At 34.3% G+C, this 13,981-nt stretch overlaps 1 long non-coding RNA gene across 2 annotated transcripts; it reads right to left on the bottom strand.

Annotated features, from left to right (window-relative positions):
- Positions 1–10,873: 10,873 nt before the first annotated feature.
- LOC130941816 (uncharacterized) lies at positions 10,874–13,751 on the bottom strand. 2 transcript variants are annotated; one of them, XR_009070715.1, is made up of 7 exons: positions 13,294–13,751; positions 12,829–12,926; positions 12,672–12,735; positions 12,518–12,586; positions 11,978–12,064; positions 11,751–11,886; positions 10,874–11,611 (listed from the first exon to the last, which is right to left on the bottom strand). It is a non-coding gene; the product is annotated as an uncharacterized LOC130941816 (long non-coding RNA). The 2 variants fall into 2 exon arrangements; XR_009070714.1 differs by having other exon boundaries at positions 12,829–12,923.
- Positions 13,752–13,981: the final 230 nt, after the last annotated feature.

Raw genomic sequence — 13,981 nt, 5'->3', positions numbered from 1 at the left:
TTCCTCAAGAGACCTCATATCCTAAAACTCTTTCCTCACGTCGCTACAGTTCTAGATTTACCAAAATTACCGTGCTTCCGCAGTGCCACTCTGATCATAAACCACTATGAACTAAAATCTTTACTCGTTCCCACCAAAACATCTCTCAGAATTTTTTTTCTTTCCAACTAAAAGCCATTGCCCACCACGCCAACTGCACGAGTTCTAATCCTTGGTTATCTTCTACCACCAAATTCATTACCACCTACATCATAATTTCTCTATTATCACTCTATTCCTTCAACAATTGCTCGCACACCAGCCGCCATATCGTCAACCGTATCACCTCACTCGCATCCACGAGACACTCTTTGGGTCTTTTCCACACCGAATAGTTGATATTAAGGTGATCAGTCTTAATATCAAAAGTCTAGTGCTTCGAATATCCAAAAATGCTCATGAACATTTATGCTATATATGTCAAGCAGACATCCTAAATAGCATGTACACACAGCCAGAGTATGCTCAGAAGCATAGTCAGTCTATTCCCCAGACTCTACGGGAATAAACTGCTCTAATACCATAGTGTAACACCCTACCACACAGAGTCTTATGTTTAAGTCATAAAATTGAGGTGGCAAGGTATTACGACCTCTAAAAGTACATATACATATATATATATATGTATGTATGTATGTATGTATGTATGTATGTATAATAATAATAATAATAATAATAATAATAATAATAATAATAATAATAATAATAATAATAATAATAATAATAGTTGAAAGGAATTTTATCTAGAAGCCTGTCAAGAAAAGTTAAGCAAAGTGTTAACTAAAAAATTGCATCACTCGCGTAAGCGATAAGTATGAGAGAAGAAATCCAAAGATACATATAGCAAGGCTTCTGACTTGGCTCGCGAAGCTAGAACCGGCCAAAGCAAATAAGTATATACATACATATATATAAGAGAATCCCAAAATGACGCAAAGCAGAAAATGACAACCTGTTTCTCCGAGTCAACCTCTAAGAGGGACATACATAAAATACAAGGTGGAGAATCTATATACATATATAAATATAAACAAAATACGTCCCCGATCCCCAAGAGTTCTTCGCTTCACCCGAGTCTCCAGAATACAGAGTGGTGCTTCTCAACCTGCATATGAAAAAAAAAATAATATAGTATGGGATGAGAACCGGGATTCTCAGTATGGTTAATGTTCCCACATATATAATAAATAAGGTCTCGGGAAAGCCAGAGGCAATCCTAGAACTCCGATGGTCTTGATTATAAAACTTAAAGGATTCAAATACGAAAGCCATAATCAGGGTGGTCCACTAAGGTTTTCCATTCTAACTCAACTCTCACTAAAACCCTCAATTATTCCCCTTCCTTTACCACCCTCCTAAATACCAGAAGATCAACATAGGCAAACAAAGCAAACAAAGCAAACAAAGCAAAGACAAGTAGAATACAGATACAACAAATAGAATATATAGCAGTTAAGCATGAAATAACAAGTAGGCAATCCCAAGAAAGTAAACCAAAGCAAACAGACAAATGCATATGATGCATGCCTTTCCTACTGGCCGTGAGCTCACGCGTCGGTTACTTTGCCAGAACTCGACACATCTAGTAGCTAACCCAGACATTTGTCTCTAGGTTGCGCATCTCCAGGAGAATCATAAACGAAGGAGAGTGTCTTTCCAAATCAAAGGAGTGTGCCTTTCCACCTTCTCCTAGAGGATATACGAAGGATAGTGCCTTTCCACATGGAAGGAGTGTGCATTTCCACCTTGCAACCAGAGAAGAATGAGGGGGAAACAATACGAAGGAGAGCGCCTTTCCACTTTTCTCACACCCTCATCACGACAAGAGAGGGAACTTCCGTCCTCAACTTGCAATCCAAAAACATTTTTAAGTTAACGAGCAAGCGGGATCGCACCCAAATCTTGCCCTCTCGACCATTCTGGCCACACACATCTTGACCATTCCGGTCACACACAGGCATCTCTAATCTCATCATTAACATCTCAAGTCAATTACTCTAGACCATCCTTCACTTTTTGCACTAAACTTCCGACGGGTATAACTCTTTCATTTTAAAACATTTTTCATCTGTTCTTCGAACGGTGTAAACTTCACAGACCCAATTTTCATTTGAAATAAGTTTGAAGTAATTTGGAGATCTGGAAGCCAAGTTATAGCTCGCCGAAATTTGGCCAAAAATAAGTTTTTTACAAATATACTCAAACCTCTATTTTACCAAAATCATAACTTATTAAACACCAATTCCTCACTCATCAATCCTTTAGTTACCTCAAATTCCAATTCTTCCTTATCAATTCTTCCTTATCAATTCAATGTCATATTCACCATATATATATATATATATATATTCACCATATAATAATTCCACCAACTCAACTTCACCACAATCATTTCAACACAAATTATACTCGCACGATATCACATACCTCCATTAGCTCTACACATATCAACATTCAAAACTATATAACCCATTCAACACATTTCTCATGACTTTCAGTCCAATTTCAGCCACAAATCATCAATCTTTTTCCTTTAAATACATATACATACACATATCACAACTTCTCATCCCAACCAACTAATTCATTTTAATTCATTAACAACCACATTAACTTCAATATTTACGTCCTATATCCACTAACATGCACTATACACCAATTCAACTTATCCTACTGTCAACTTGCCTAAGTTTTCACGTTACATTATATACGAGAAACCAAAATCCTTTGCCGATTTCTCTCCTAAGCTCCGAATGCCACAAATGACCATCGTTCCATAAAATCCAAAGCTCCAAATCTCTCCAAACAGAAAATTCAGCTTCCAACTCCACAAATTTTCCATCAATACATATAATTTCATCTAATATCATATAAACACCATTAAATCAATATAGGGTTTGCTATATACACAACTTCACAAGGTTTAAAGATTTCCCACCTTACCAATGGGAAATTGGAACAAGACCCAGTGATTCTACACTACTTGAGCACACCTAACATCATTAAATCACAAAATCTCAAAGGCCAAGAACCTAACATTTTCGAATTTATGGAGAGATATACTGGGAGAGAAATAGCTGATTCCATAACAAATTGATGGGTGGATTTCGTAGAGGATTCCAAGATGAACGCGTGACTGCTGACGGCTCGTCAATCAAAGCTTCGGATCGAAAGTTATGACAGAATGAGGTTTTAGTGAGGGTTTGGGGTGTTTCACTTGTGTTCTTCCCCTTTCCCTTTGCTTTCAGCGTATTTTCCTTATTTGGGAAAGAAGAAGAGTTGATGCTCTTATGTATTGTGAGTTTGGGTTGGGCCTTGGGCCCATTTTAGACCCGATTCAACTAGTTCGGTCCGTTTGGTCTAATCTTGGGTCAAATTCTTTGAAATTAGTGTCAAAATTTTTGTTTTAATTTTTTCTATCATATTAAACTACAAAATTATATTTTCTAATTTATTTGATTAATAATTAAATTATTAGCTAATTATTCACTAATTACTCAGAATTTACAAATGGGGTAAAAATTTTGGGATGAGAACTAAATCACTCGTTCTTAATAGAGGTCGAGAATGCCGTAAAAGTAAAGAATAAATGCACATAACTCTCTTATATATCTTTCAAGAATAATCTCCTTTATTAAACCTTTAAAATTATGAGTTCCTACTTTAAATGATTTAGTAGTTTTCTTTCAAATTACATTTCTTTAAAACAATTTTCAGTTACATTAATCAATCCTCAATCACCTCAGTTTACAGTCATATTTATAAACCAACAAGCACAAGCAAAGTATACAATACAAACATACAAGCAATTCATGCAAGTTAAATAGCAGAAAATTTTACAGATAATATAACACAGTAATGGAAGGCACACCCAAGCAATTCATATAAATGCACATGATGAATATCTATTCCTATTCAGGCCGTGGCTCACATGTCGGTTCGTTGCCCGATACCCATTAGTGGTCCTGAGATAGGCGTTATGTATCACCGTTCCTACCTCAACCAACGTTCCTTCCATGAGCGTTACGCATTGCCGTCCTCATAGGGAACCTTCCTTCTAGTCTCCAGTGAGCGTTACGTATCGCCGTCCCCACTGAGTCTTATCCTTCCAGTCTCAAGTGAGCGTCTTCAAACCTTTCTTATCCTTTTTCTTAACTTTTTCCTTAACCTTTTCCTTAACTTTATCTTTTCTTTACTTATACCCTTAACCTTATATATATATATATATATATATATATATATATATATATATATATATATATATATATATATATACTTTAATCCTTAACTTCTACGTGATTACTTTCTTATCCCCTAAACTTTTACATAATTTACCTTTTTACCACTCAAATTCAATTTAACCTTTATCCTCATATATTTCCTTAAACTTTTTTTTAACTTTCTTAAGCGTTCTTTCAATCCATTCTCAAATACTTTAAAAAAATTTAACCTTAACACCCTAAAAGAATATCCGTATTTCAAATTTATGACTATCAATAACCACCAGCAACAATCCAGTATTTAAATATCCATTTCAATTTTCATTAAATCTATGTTAAATCAGTTTGATTTTTTCATACTTTGACAAACTTCAAAATAGAATTTAATTTAACTAAATCCTTATATTTTTATAATAATTTAGACATAACTTTCCCTGAAAATAGGATCTATCCACCCTTATGGGTTCCCTCTATCTCAACAACGATAAAAACAACAAGGCTCTCAATCCATTCAATTTAGTAACCAAAGTAATATTATCAATATAACTAAAATTTACAATAAGAACTCATTCTCAATAATCACAATAATTCCAAACCAAACACAAACTCAACTTAATTCATCAATTAACTGCACAAAACAATTAGAAATTATTTGCAATTATTCATTAGGCTTTCTTGTCATATATCATTTAAAACAGTTGATTTTAAAATAAATTTTCTAACTCAATTAACTGTAATTTGCATAATTAAACGCATTAAATCCTTTAATTTCGACATAAAATCACCGAAATTCAATTCCACGGTACCGATATCTCAAAATATTTAACAAACTTATAACGGAACAGGGGAATGAAGAAGTAGCAGTAACAACTTCGATAAACACAAAAAACCCTGCGCCCACCACCATGGCAGCAGCAACTTCGGCATACAAAATGGGAACCAAAAACAGGGACAAAGCTGAGTAAGTGACACAGACAGTGGCTTCGGTGACAGCAGTGGGGTGACACCCGTCAGCGACAGCGATGAGCTCCTATGACGATGACGGCAACTGGGCGCGGCGGTGGTGACAGAATTGGCCTCCCCTGTAAGAACCGCAACTAATTAACCGGTTAATTAAGTGATTATATTGCCCAAATTAGATTCCAAAAAGTTGGAGTGAAAATTTGAGGATTTAAAGGTAATTTTTTGGACTCAATGGGTCTTTCTGAGTCAGAAAATGTGTCTTCTACAAAAAACCGTAAAAAACTGCAAACTGGCAGTTGAACCGGTTCAAGTCTGTCCGGTGCTGTGCGAAAAAAAGTGGAAACAGTAAAAAACCTTAGAAAAATATTAGAAATGAAAAACCGGGCGTTAATTTTAAAGGTTTGGCCCGAATTTGGGCCAAACGGGCTAAAAATGCCAACGGATTGGACCGAACCCAAGTTGGGCCCAAGTCCAACATATATAAGGGTTCATTTAATGAACCCATGCAGCTACAACACCATTAAACTCACACACACACTCAGCAGCAAAGAAAAGAAAGAAGAGGAAGAAGAAAACACTATTCACATTTCTCTTCTTTTGGCGATATCTCAAGCTACGGTACTCCAATTTGCGTGCCGTCAGCGGCTACGCATTCCTTGTGAAGAGCTCTACGAAATCCACATAAAAAACTGGTATGAAAAGCTCAAAATCCTCTCAGTTCTTCTCTCCAAAATTTCGGGGTTTTTTAGGGCTTTGGGTTAAATGAGTTTTTGTGATTTTGGATGTTTAGGTTTGCTCTAATTCTTGCTTAGAATTGAATTTTGGCTATCAAATCTGTTGAAAAAGGTAAGAGACATTAAACCCTTGTGATATTTTGTTTAAATAGAACCCTAGGTTGATTTGTGATGGTTTATGCATATATAGTTTGATTATTGTGAGTTTGGAGCTTGTTGGTTCTTGTTGGAGTTACATTGGTGGCTTGCTTGTAGTTGGAAGCTCATTGGGTGCTCAATTTTGAGTTTTTGTTCATATAGGGAATCGACCAAGGTATGGTTTTGGTTTTCTCTGTGTAATATATAATATTTCTGGACACTTAGGCTAGTGACCTATAGGATAGGATTGAATTAAATTAGTTGTTAGAATTGTTGTATGATGATGTATGATGATTTGATGATTTGGGTTGTTAATGAATTAAAATATTGATGTTGATAGTATGGTATTGAGGATTGAGATTGAAATTGATTATGATGATTGTTGGAAATGGTGGAATGGAATTTGATTAATGTGTTGATTTAAAAAAATGGATGTATTGTTATGTATTTGATAATGGAAATTGATGAATGTGGTTGGTGGAGGAATGATTATAGTGTTATATATTTGATATTTGAGGTTGAGGATATTGAAGGGTGAGTTATGAGGTAAATTAGAGTTGGTATGGTTTTGGTCTGATTTTGGTTGAAATATTTTGAAAGTTCAGGTTTGGTAAAATTCTGCATAATCTGTTTTCTAGCAGCAGCTTCGGATGCTTTTTGGGAACGATCTAACCATCACAATTGAATGGGATTAATATTTCTCGAATCTTTGTGATGTGTAAAAAAATCCTGAAAAATTTGGTTAAAGTTTAACGATTTGATTAGGAGATATAAATTTTTGAAGTTTGTTACTTTAAAACTAATTTTCTGCTGCTACATAATAAAACTAGCAACTTTCCAAGCCTATATCTCCCAATCCTGACCATAATTTTGAGTGGGACCAAAAGGACATTGAGACTTGGACTATTTTCTTGTTTGTGTCAAAATTTTAGACTATTATAAGTTTTGTAGAAGGAGTTGTGCGCGTTTTAAAAATGGAGCTCTTAGCTATTTTGACAGCAAAACTAGTTTTTGAAAGCAAACTTGTAATCAGTATAACTCTCTCCAGAAAAATGATTTTTCTATGATACTTTGACTGATTTAAAGCTCTATGAGTCTATTTTATTTCTGGAAAATTTCAGATACATCAAATGAAAATATAATTTTTGGTAGATTTTCTAAGAATAGGGTAGATTGTTGTCTTGGTGCAGAGATTTCAAACTTAAAATAAGTTTTTGCAAGAGAAATAGTTTTTCTTTTTATTTTATTCAACTAAAATATTTCAACTGAGTTCGAATCTATAGGATACTTCTATTTTGAGTCTAGAGACGGAGAATTAGACTTGTAATCTTCTGTGACACCTATTTAAGACTTTTGGCTCGTTTTTAGATATCAAAATGTAGAGAAGGTCCTAGGTGATTTTAACTTGGTAATTTGATAAAAAGTTAGAAAATGGAGGCTTAGATTTCGGGTGTACCGAGGATGGGCTTGATGGAATGAGAACGAGGAATGGAGATGTTGGATTGAAAGTGGTTGAGATGAGTCGAGGACTCGGAATGAGATGATGGATCCATGGCATACTGAAAAATATTTTCTAAAAACCACTGATGTATCATTTGTATATTGAGATTATGAGACGCTATGCGCCCGGCAGGGACGGCGGTTGGATCCCGCCTGTCGAGGTAGCGGCGGCGGCGTAAGGGCGGTGGTTCGTCCCGCTTGCGTTGAGATGCGAGGTCGGTGGCAAGAGTATCCCACTCGCATCCCTTCGGATCAATAGAGCGTGCAGGCGCAAAATCCTAGACAGTGATCCGAGCACTATATCTCGGGGGTTCCCATATGATGATTTCGAAGGGCGACGTCTCCATAGAGATGTGTCGGGTTGGCAGTTGAACCGACAATGTGATATCACAGCCAATAGGACAGGCATTCATCATGTGCATTTTCTATCTATTTGTATGCTTTGCCGACCTGTAATTGTATGCCTGATTGAACAGCATACCTATTTGCTTACTTGAACTACTTGCCTTATATGCTTCTACTTGTGTTTTACTTGCATTGCTATTAATTGTGTATTCTGCTGGGATTGAGGAGGTTCGGAAGGCGGTGGCGATGGGATTGCATGGAGGATAGGTTGGTGAAGGCTGTGGGACAGCGGTGTTTGGTTAGAAAAGAAATTCCTTAAGATAGAATACCCTGTCTATTTATGTTAAAATATATATGATACTTATTTGTTTTAGTATGACTTAAGATTGAATCTTGTGATGGATATGAAGTCTAAGATTGCCTTTGGCGTCCCAGGGTCTTATATCTTACATCACTGGGCACTGTTACCATACTGAGAACCTTCGGTTCTCATACCATATTTCTGTTGTATTTTTCAAATGCAGGTCGTAACCCACCTCGGTGAGTTGCTTTGATGGTGACAGGAGCGGAGGATATCTATCTGTTTTTGAAATCGTTTGATCTCTTTTGTATATGTCTCTCATCTTTTACATTTTGCTTTGCCTAGAGGCTTGAATTTGAGAGATCAAAACTTGTATAAGCTGTTTTTACTGTCTGGTTTCATGTATGGTTTGTATATGGCTAGCCGGTTTAAATTCCGCGAGCCGTGACTAGAGTCTTATGATATTATACTATTATACTATGATATTTTGTTATTTTATAACTGTTTCTTGTGCCTCAAGTCAGTAGCTTTGTTAGCACGTTTTGCGCTTTTGAAATATTGTTTTTGTGCTGCATCCTTCATCGGGCTTCTAGATTGTACTATTCTTTCTATATATATTATATGTATGAGCTTAAATCTGTCGTAATCCTTGATTAACCTTTGCTTTACGACGCGAGGTAAAGATTAGGCTAATTAGGGTGTTACATCCCCTCTGCCACGTGCTTCCATCTCTCTCTCTCTCTCTCTCTCTCTCTCTCTCTCTCTCTCTCTCTCTCTCTCTCTCTCTCCCCTCCCCCTCTGCGTCGCTCTCGCTTTCTCCTTCGAGCTTGACGTTAACGAACCCAACAGCAGCGACGGCGACGCATGGCAGCGAAAAGGATGAATGACACAAATTTCTCCATCGATCTCTCTCTTCGCGGTTCTGCTTCTCTCTCGCGCGTTCCTCTCCCTCTCATGACAGTGGCGGCGACGATGGCATCCAGCCCCACCAGTGCCATCGCCGTCTCCTTCTTCTCCTCCCTCCTCTTCTTCTTCTCCCTCGATTTTCCCCTATCTGTTCTCCCTTTTCTCTCTTTCCATTTCTTTCTTTCTTTCTTTCTTTTATTTCTGTTGGGGGAATGGCAGCTAGGGTTTGGTGATGGTGAGTATTGTGTGAGTGTGAGTGTGAATATGTTTTACAGTTAGGTCAAAGTTTTGGGTAGTAAAATACTCAATTATTATAAAAAGTCTACGAGTTTTAATTAATTTAAATTTAAAGTCCCATAACTTTAATTTAATTTCTTTTGGTAAAATAATTTTCTAAAAATAAAATCATAATTAAGTATAATAATTCACAAATAACTCATTATTTAATTTTCAAAAAAATTCGAGATGTTACACATGATAGCTCTAAAATTGTTCCCGTTGCGCTCAACAAGATTCCCTAATTTTTTCATTGCATTCTCATTCCTGCGGTTAAATTTCAATTTTATCTGCTTTGGTATTTAAAAACAACATTTACTGTTTCTAATAGGATTTTCAGCTGAAAGTAAATGCGTGGCAGTTAAATAGAAACTTGAGTAATTTTAAGTAAAGAATGTCCGGCGAGTGAGTCTTATTTTATTCTTTTTCTTTATCATAGAGAAGAAAGAGAAGAGAGGAGACGAAAGACAATGGAACTCTAAAGAAGATGAACACTTTTTTTTAATTTTTTATATATGTTTTTGTTTTATTTTTAAAGTTTAAAAATATAAAATTAAAGTTAGTTGAATTTTAAAATTTGATTAATCTAAAAAATATAGTTTTTGTCTAACATGAAAAAATATAGTCTTTTAACAAAATTAAATAACAAAATATTTTTATTTTTATTTAATTATAAGAGTGTTTTAATAAAAATAATAATATGATATATATATTTAAAAATAGAAAAACTAAATGCTGATATGAATAATATAATTTACATGTCATGTTTTTATTTAATTTATCCTTAATTTTATCGTATTGGTATATATTAATTTATTATCGTACCGAAATAAACATCTTTAATATATTTATTTAAGTCGGTGCTCTTTATGTTTTTCTTCATTATTATATAATTTTATTTTATGAAACTTTATTATTTTCTGTTTTTCTTTTTATAATATATAAAAATTACGGTTACATATATTAGTTCATGAATAATATTTGATAAATATTCAAACCATGTATCAATAAGAAATAATAGAAGTAACAAATCAACTCTATTAATTATGTGGCATTGACTAAGCTTTTCCAAGTCATTAAAGATTCTTTCAATTTATTGTAGTCAAAATTGATATAAAGAACGTTTCTTGTACAATATCTCACTACAAGAATTTTGCTCATTTGTGGCGGTTTTTTTTTTTGTTTGTGGAGGTTTCAAACTCCCACAAAAAGGATTGTGGCAGTTTCAAAAACCTCCAAAATTTGAGGTGCCACGAGCTCCTTTGTGGCGGTTATTTATTCAGTGGCGGTTTTCTATACCATTTTGTGGGGGTTCTGTGCTAGTGTTTTGTGGCAATTCTTGGTTAATCATTGTGGCGGTTTAGAACCCCCATAAAAGGAATTTTCAATTTAAAAAAAAAGACACATTCATATGGGATTTCAACCTCCACAAACATGTCAATATTATTCTTAAACAATTAATCTAGATACTAAAATTATATTATTATACTACTAATTAATTATCATTTAAAAGAAATCTTTAAATAAGACACATTAAAAATTTAGAAGAAAATTAAAATATTACTTATTTGAACAAAATTTAACACAAGAATAACTTAAATGTGTTAAAGAAACAAATTTAAACACAAAGCTGCCACTGTTAGAGCCACAGAAATTAAGATTTAACATCCTTCTTCATCAACCCAACCAAATAGTTAATTACCAATTGTACCTAAATATGATACCTCATTTTAATTAGTCAAATTTACAATTCATAGTTAAGAACTTGACATTTAACATATTTATAATTCACAATCAGAACACTCCAATCATGTACACCTAAACAAAACAGAGGGTATTAGGCCATATTAGAAATCTTGGAATCATCATCATCAAGGAGCCACCAAATAAAATTGATTTGCTTTTACAGTGAGATTAGAACTAAACTATATAACTAGAAATTTCTTGTTATTTCCATGATTAAAGTTCAACTTCCCAAAGCCTAAAGGTTCCAAGAAAACAAGGACCAAAATTGATGAAGCTACAGCCTGAATTCAGAATATAAAAAAAAAAATTAGTTCTTAGCACTAATAGATATACCTTAGAAGCACAGCCATCTCCTTCAAATTTGTGTATTTGCTCTGTTTTTCATCTCTATTTGTGAGGGGTCATCAAGCATGTGCCTTTTAGAGTATACACAAATCATATTCCTATAAAAATAAAGATTATTAAGTTAACTACATTTATTAAAATAAACATATGAACATATTTCAAATTTAATATAGACAAGTATAAAAAACAAAGATGCAATAGTGATACAAACAACAGCTATGGTGGCAACAATTGAACCTTGATCAAGTGATTTCTGTAAACTTGCTCTTGATATATTCTTTTAGTATAAATAAAACAGAGTCTCCAACAAAGAGCTTCTTTCCACTGACAAATAGACTCCATTCAGTTGTAAGCATGTGGTGCTTTGGTTGCCCTGGTTAAGGTGAATAAATAAAAAGATCTTCAGCAAGTTTTCAATAATTTTGCTGTTTCAGATTATATACAGGACTGCACATTATGCATACCTCGAAATATATGACGGAAAATCCAAACATTATCATGCAAATCTCCCTAGCCACAAGTTCTTGTGCAGGAGGTTGCATAGAATAATCCTACATGAAAACATGGAAAAGATCAAAGCCTGGAAATTTTATTCAACATAGAATAATCCCTAGCCTTCTTTTTGGTATTTGTAGAGTCTTAAAAAAAATAAAAATCATCAATACATTTCATTATTAAAAACATTTAAAATAATACATGTATATAAAAACTAAAGAATGCATTCAAATTACAGCACATATTACAAAATAAGATAGTAATAAGCTAGTAATAAGTATTCTACAATTTTTGTCGTCTTTCTACTCATGGTACAATTACTCATCAACTAAGTAAATATTCGTTGAACTTAATAAATATTTAAAAATAAGAAAGCTTATCTTGGCATTAACTACATTGATAATAATGGATGATATCATATCTAATATAATAGAGTTAGAGACTATGGTTATAATTAAATATTTTTCTCAGACTTGTGCAAAAGAATAGTATAGTATAGCGATACATACTCTATATCTGCCAAACCATTAATCAACTGTACTCAGACATTTGGAGGCATCTTAATCTTAAAAACAAACCTGTGATGACAATATAGTAAAGATAGGGGTAAATAATAATAATAGAAGAAGAAGATGGACAACAAGTAGAATATATAAGGCTCACATTGTCAGTTCTCTCACAATATCTACCAGGGCCAATCCTTCCCTTGTCTTGATTTCATGTATTCCTATAAAATTAATGCCGGATATAAATCATACTATTCATGAATTGGACTACATAAGATTGAAAATTTGAAAAGCATACTATTCATGAATCTTACATTTTCTCCCTCCATCTGTGGAACTAGAGAGCTAGAAATCAAAATAGTTGTGCCAAGCATCACTAGATAATGTTGGAAACCAAGTAGGATTGCCTCTGCTTCATTCACATAAGAATTTCACAACTCAATTATCATAGTATGAATTCTCAAAAGGATGAATTCTCAACCAACACATAGTTACAGGTTCTAGAAAGTTAATTTAACTCCTTAAATAGAAATAAACAAATCCAGAAAATATGTATAAGTTACTAAGTCATAATGATAGAATCCGTTATATCTCTCTTCAGTTTAATGGATAATGTGAAGCAAGTCCCACAAACATTGCTATGTTTCTTTGTTCTAGTTATAGACGATATAATTTTCAGGAATGTTGTTGGAAGAAGCAGGAATCGTGTGCTATTAATCATTGAAACTACGAAATTGAATCCCAAACTAAATAAGCACAAAGTAGGAACAAATCCGAACCTCAATGACTCAGAACGACATGAGAATCAGTTTCACGAGATTTGATAGCTTCGAACGCAGCTTCAATCGAAGCTTCCAGAGTCTCCAGCTCGCTCACCTTCCTGATCTACTCAGCCAGCACCACCGAGTCCGCGCCCAAACCGCGCTCTGAATGCTTCAAGCCGCTGGAGCAAAACCAGAACCCGCGACAGAACCACTGTGGAAGACGACGCAGAAGCAGAAGATCTAAAGCATTACTATTCCGAGAGGCGAGAGCTCCACGAATTGAGAGGCTCCACCATCATCTCGTCCTCCATTCATAATTCTACCGGCGACACATTGATGGAGAAGACTTGGCGGCAATGGCGGCGAAGAGATGAATGGCAGTAGCGATGGGATTGAGATTTTAGGGTTCAGCCTCTCCCTCATTCTCTCTCTCGAAGAACTCTTCTGAATTTTTTTTAGTATGCTCACTTAAATTTTTGTTTGGATTGGGCTTTTTATCATTAATGGGGTTGAGAGTATTATAACAGTGGGAGTTTTTGTTATATTATTCAAAATTATCACAAATAAAATATACTATGGAGGTTTTAATAAATTCCACTAAAAAACTTCCACAAATAAATAAAAATTTTGTAGTGTCTGTTACTCTATTTTTCTATGCAAAATTATTATTTAAGTAATAATTAGTATATATTTTACTTCTAAA

Source organism: Arachis stenosperma, chromosome 7 (genome assembly GCF_014773155.1).
Source record: "Arachis stenosperma cultivar V10309 chromosome 7, arast.V10309.gnm1.PFL2, whole genome shotgun sequence".
Classification (NCBI taxonomy): domain Eukaryota; kingdom Viridiplantae; phylum Streptophyta; class Magnoliopsida; order Fabales; family Fabaceae; genus Arachis; species Arachis stenosperma.
The sequence above is the reverse complement of the archived record's forward strand: the minus strand, read 5'-3'. Positions and strand labels throughout refer to the sequence as shown.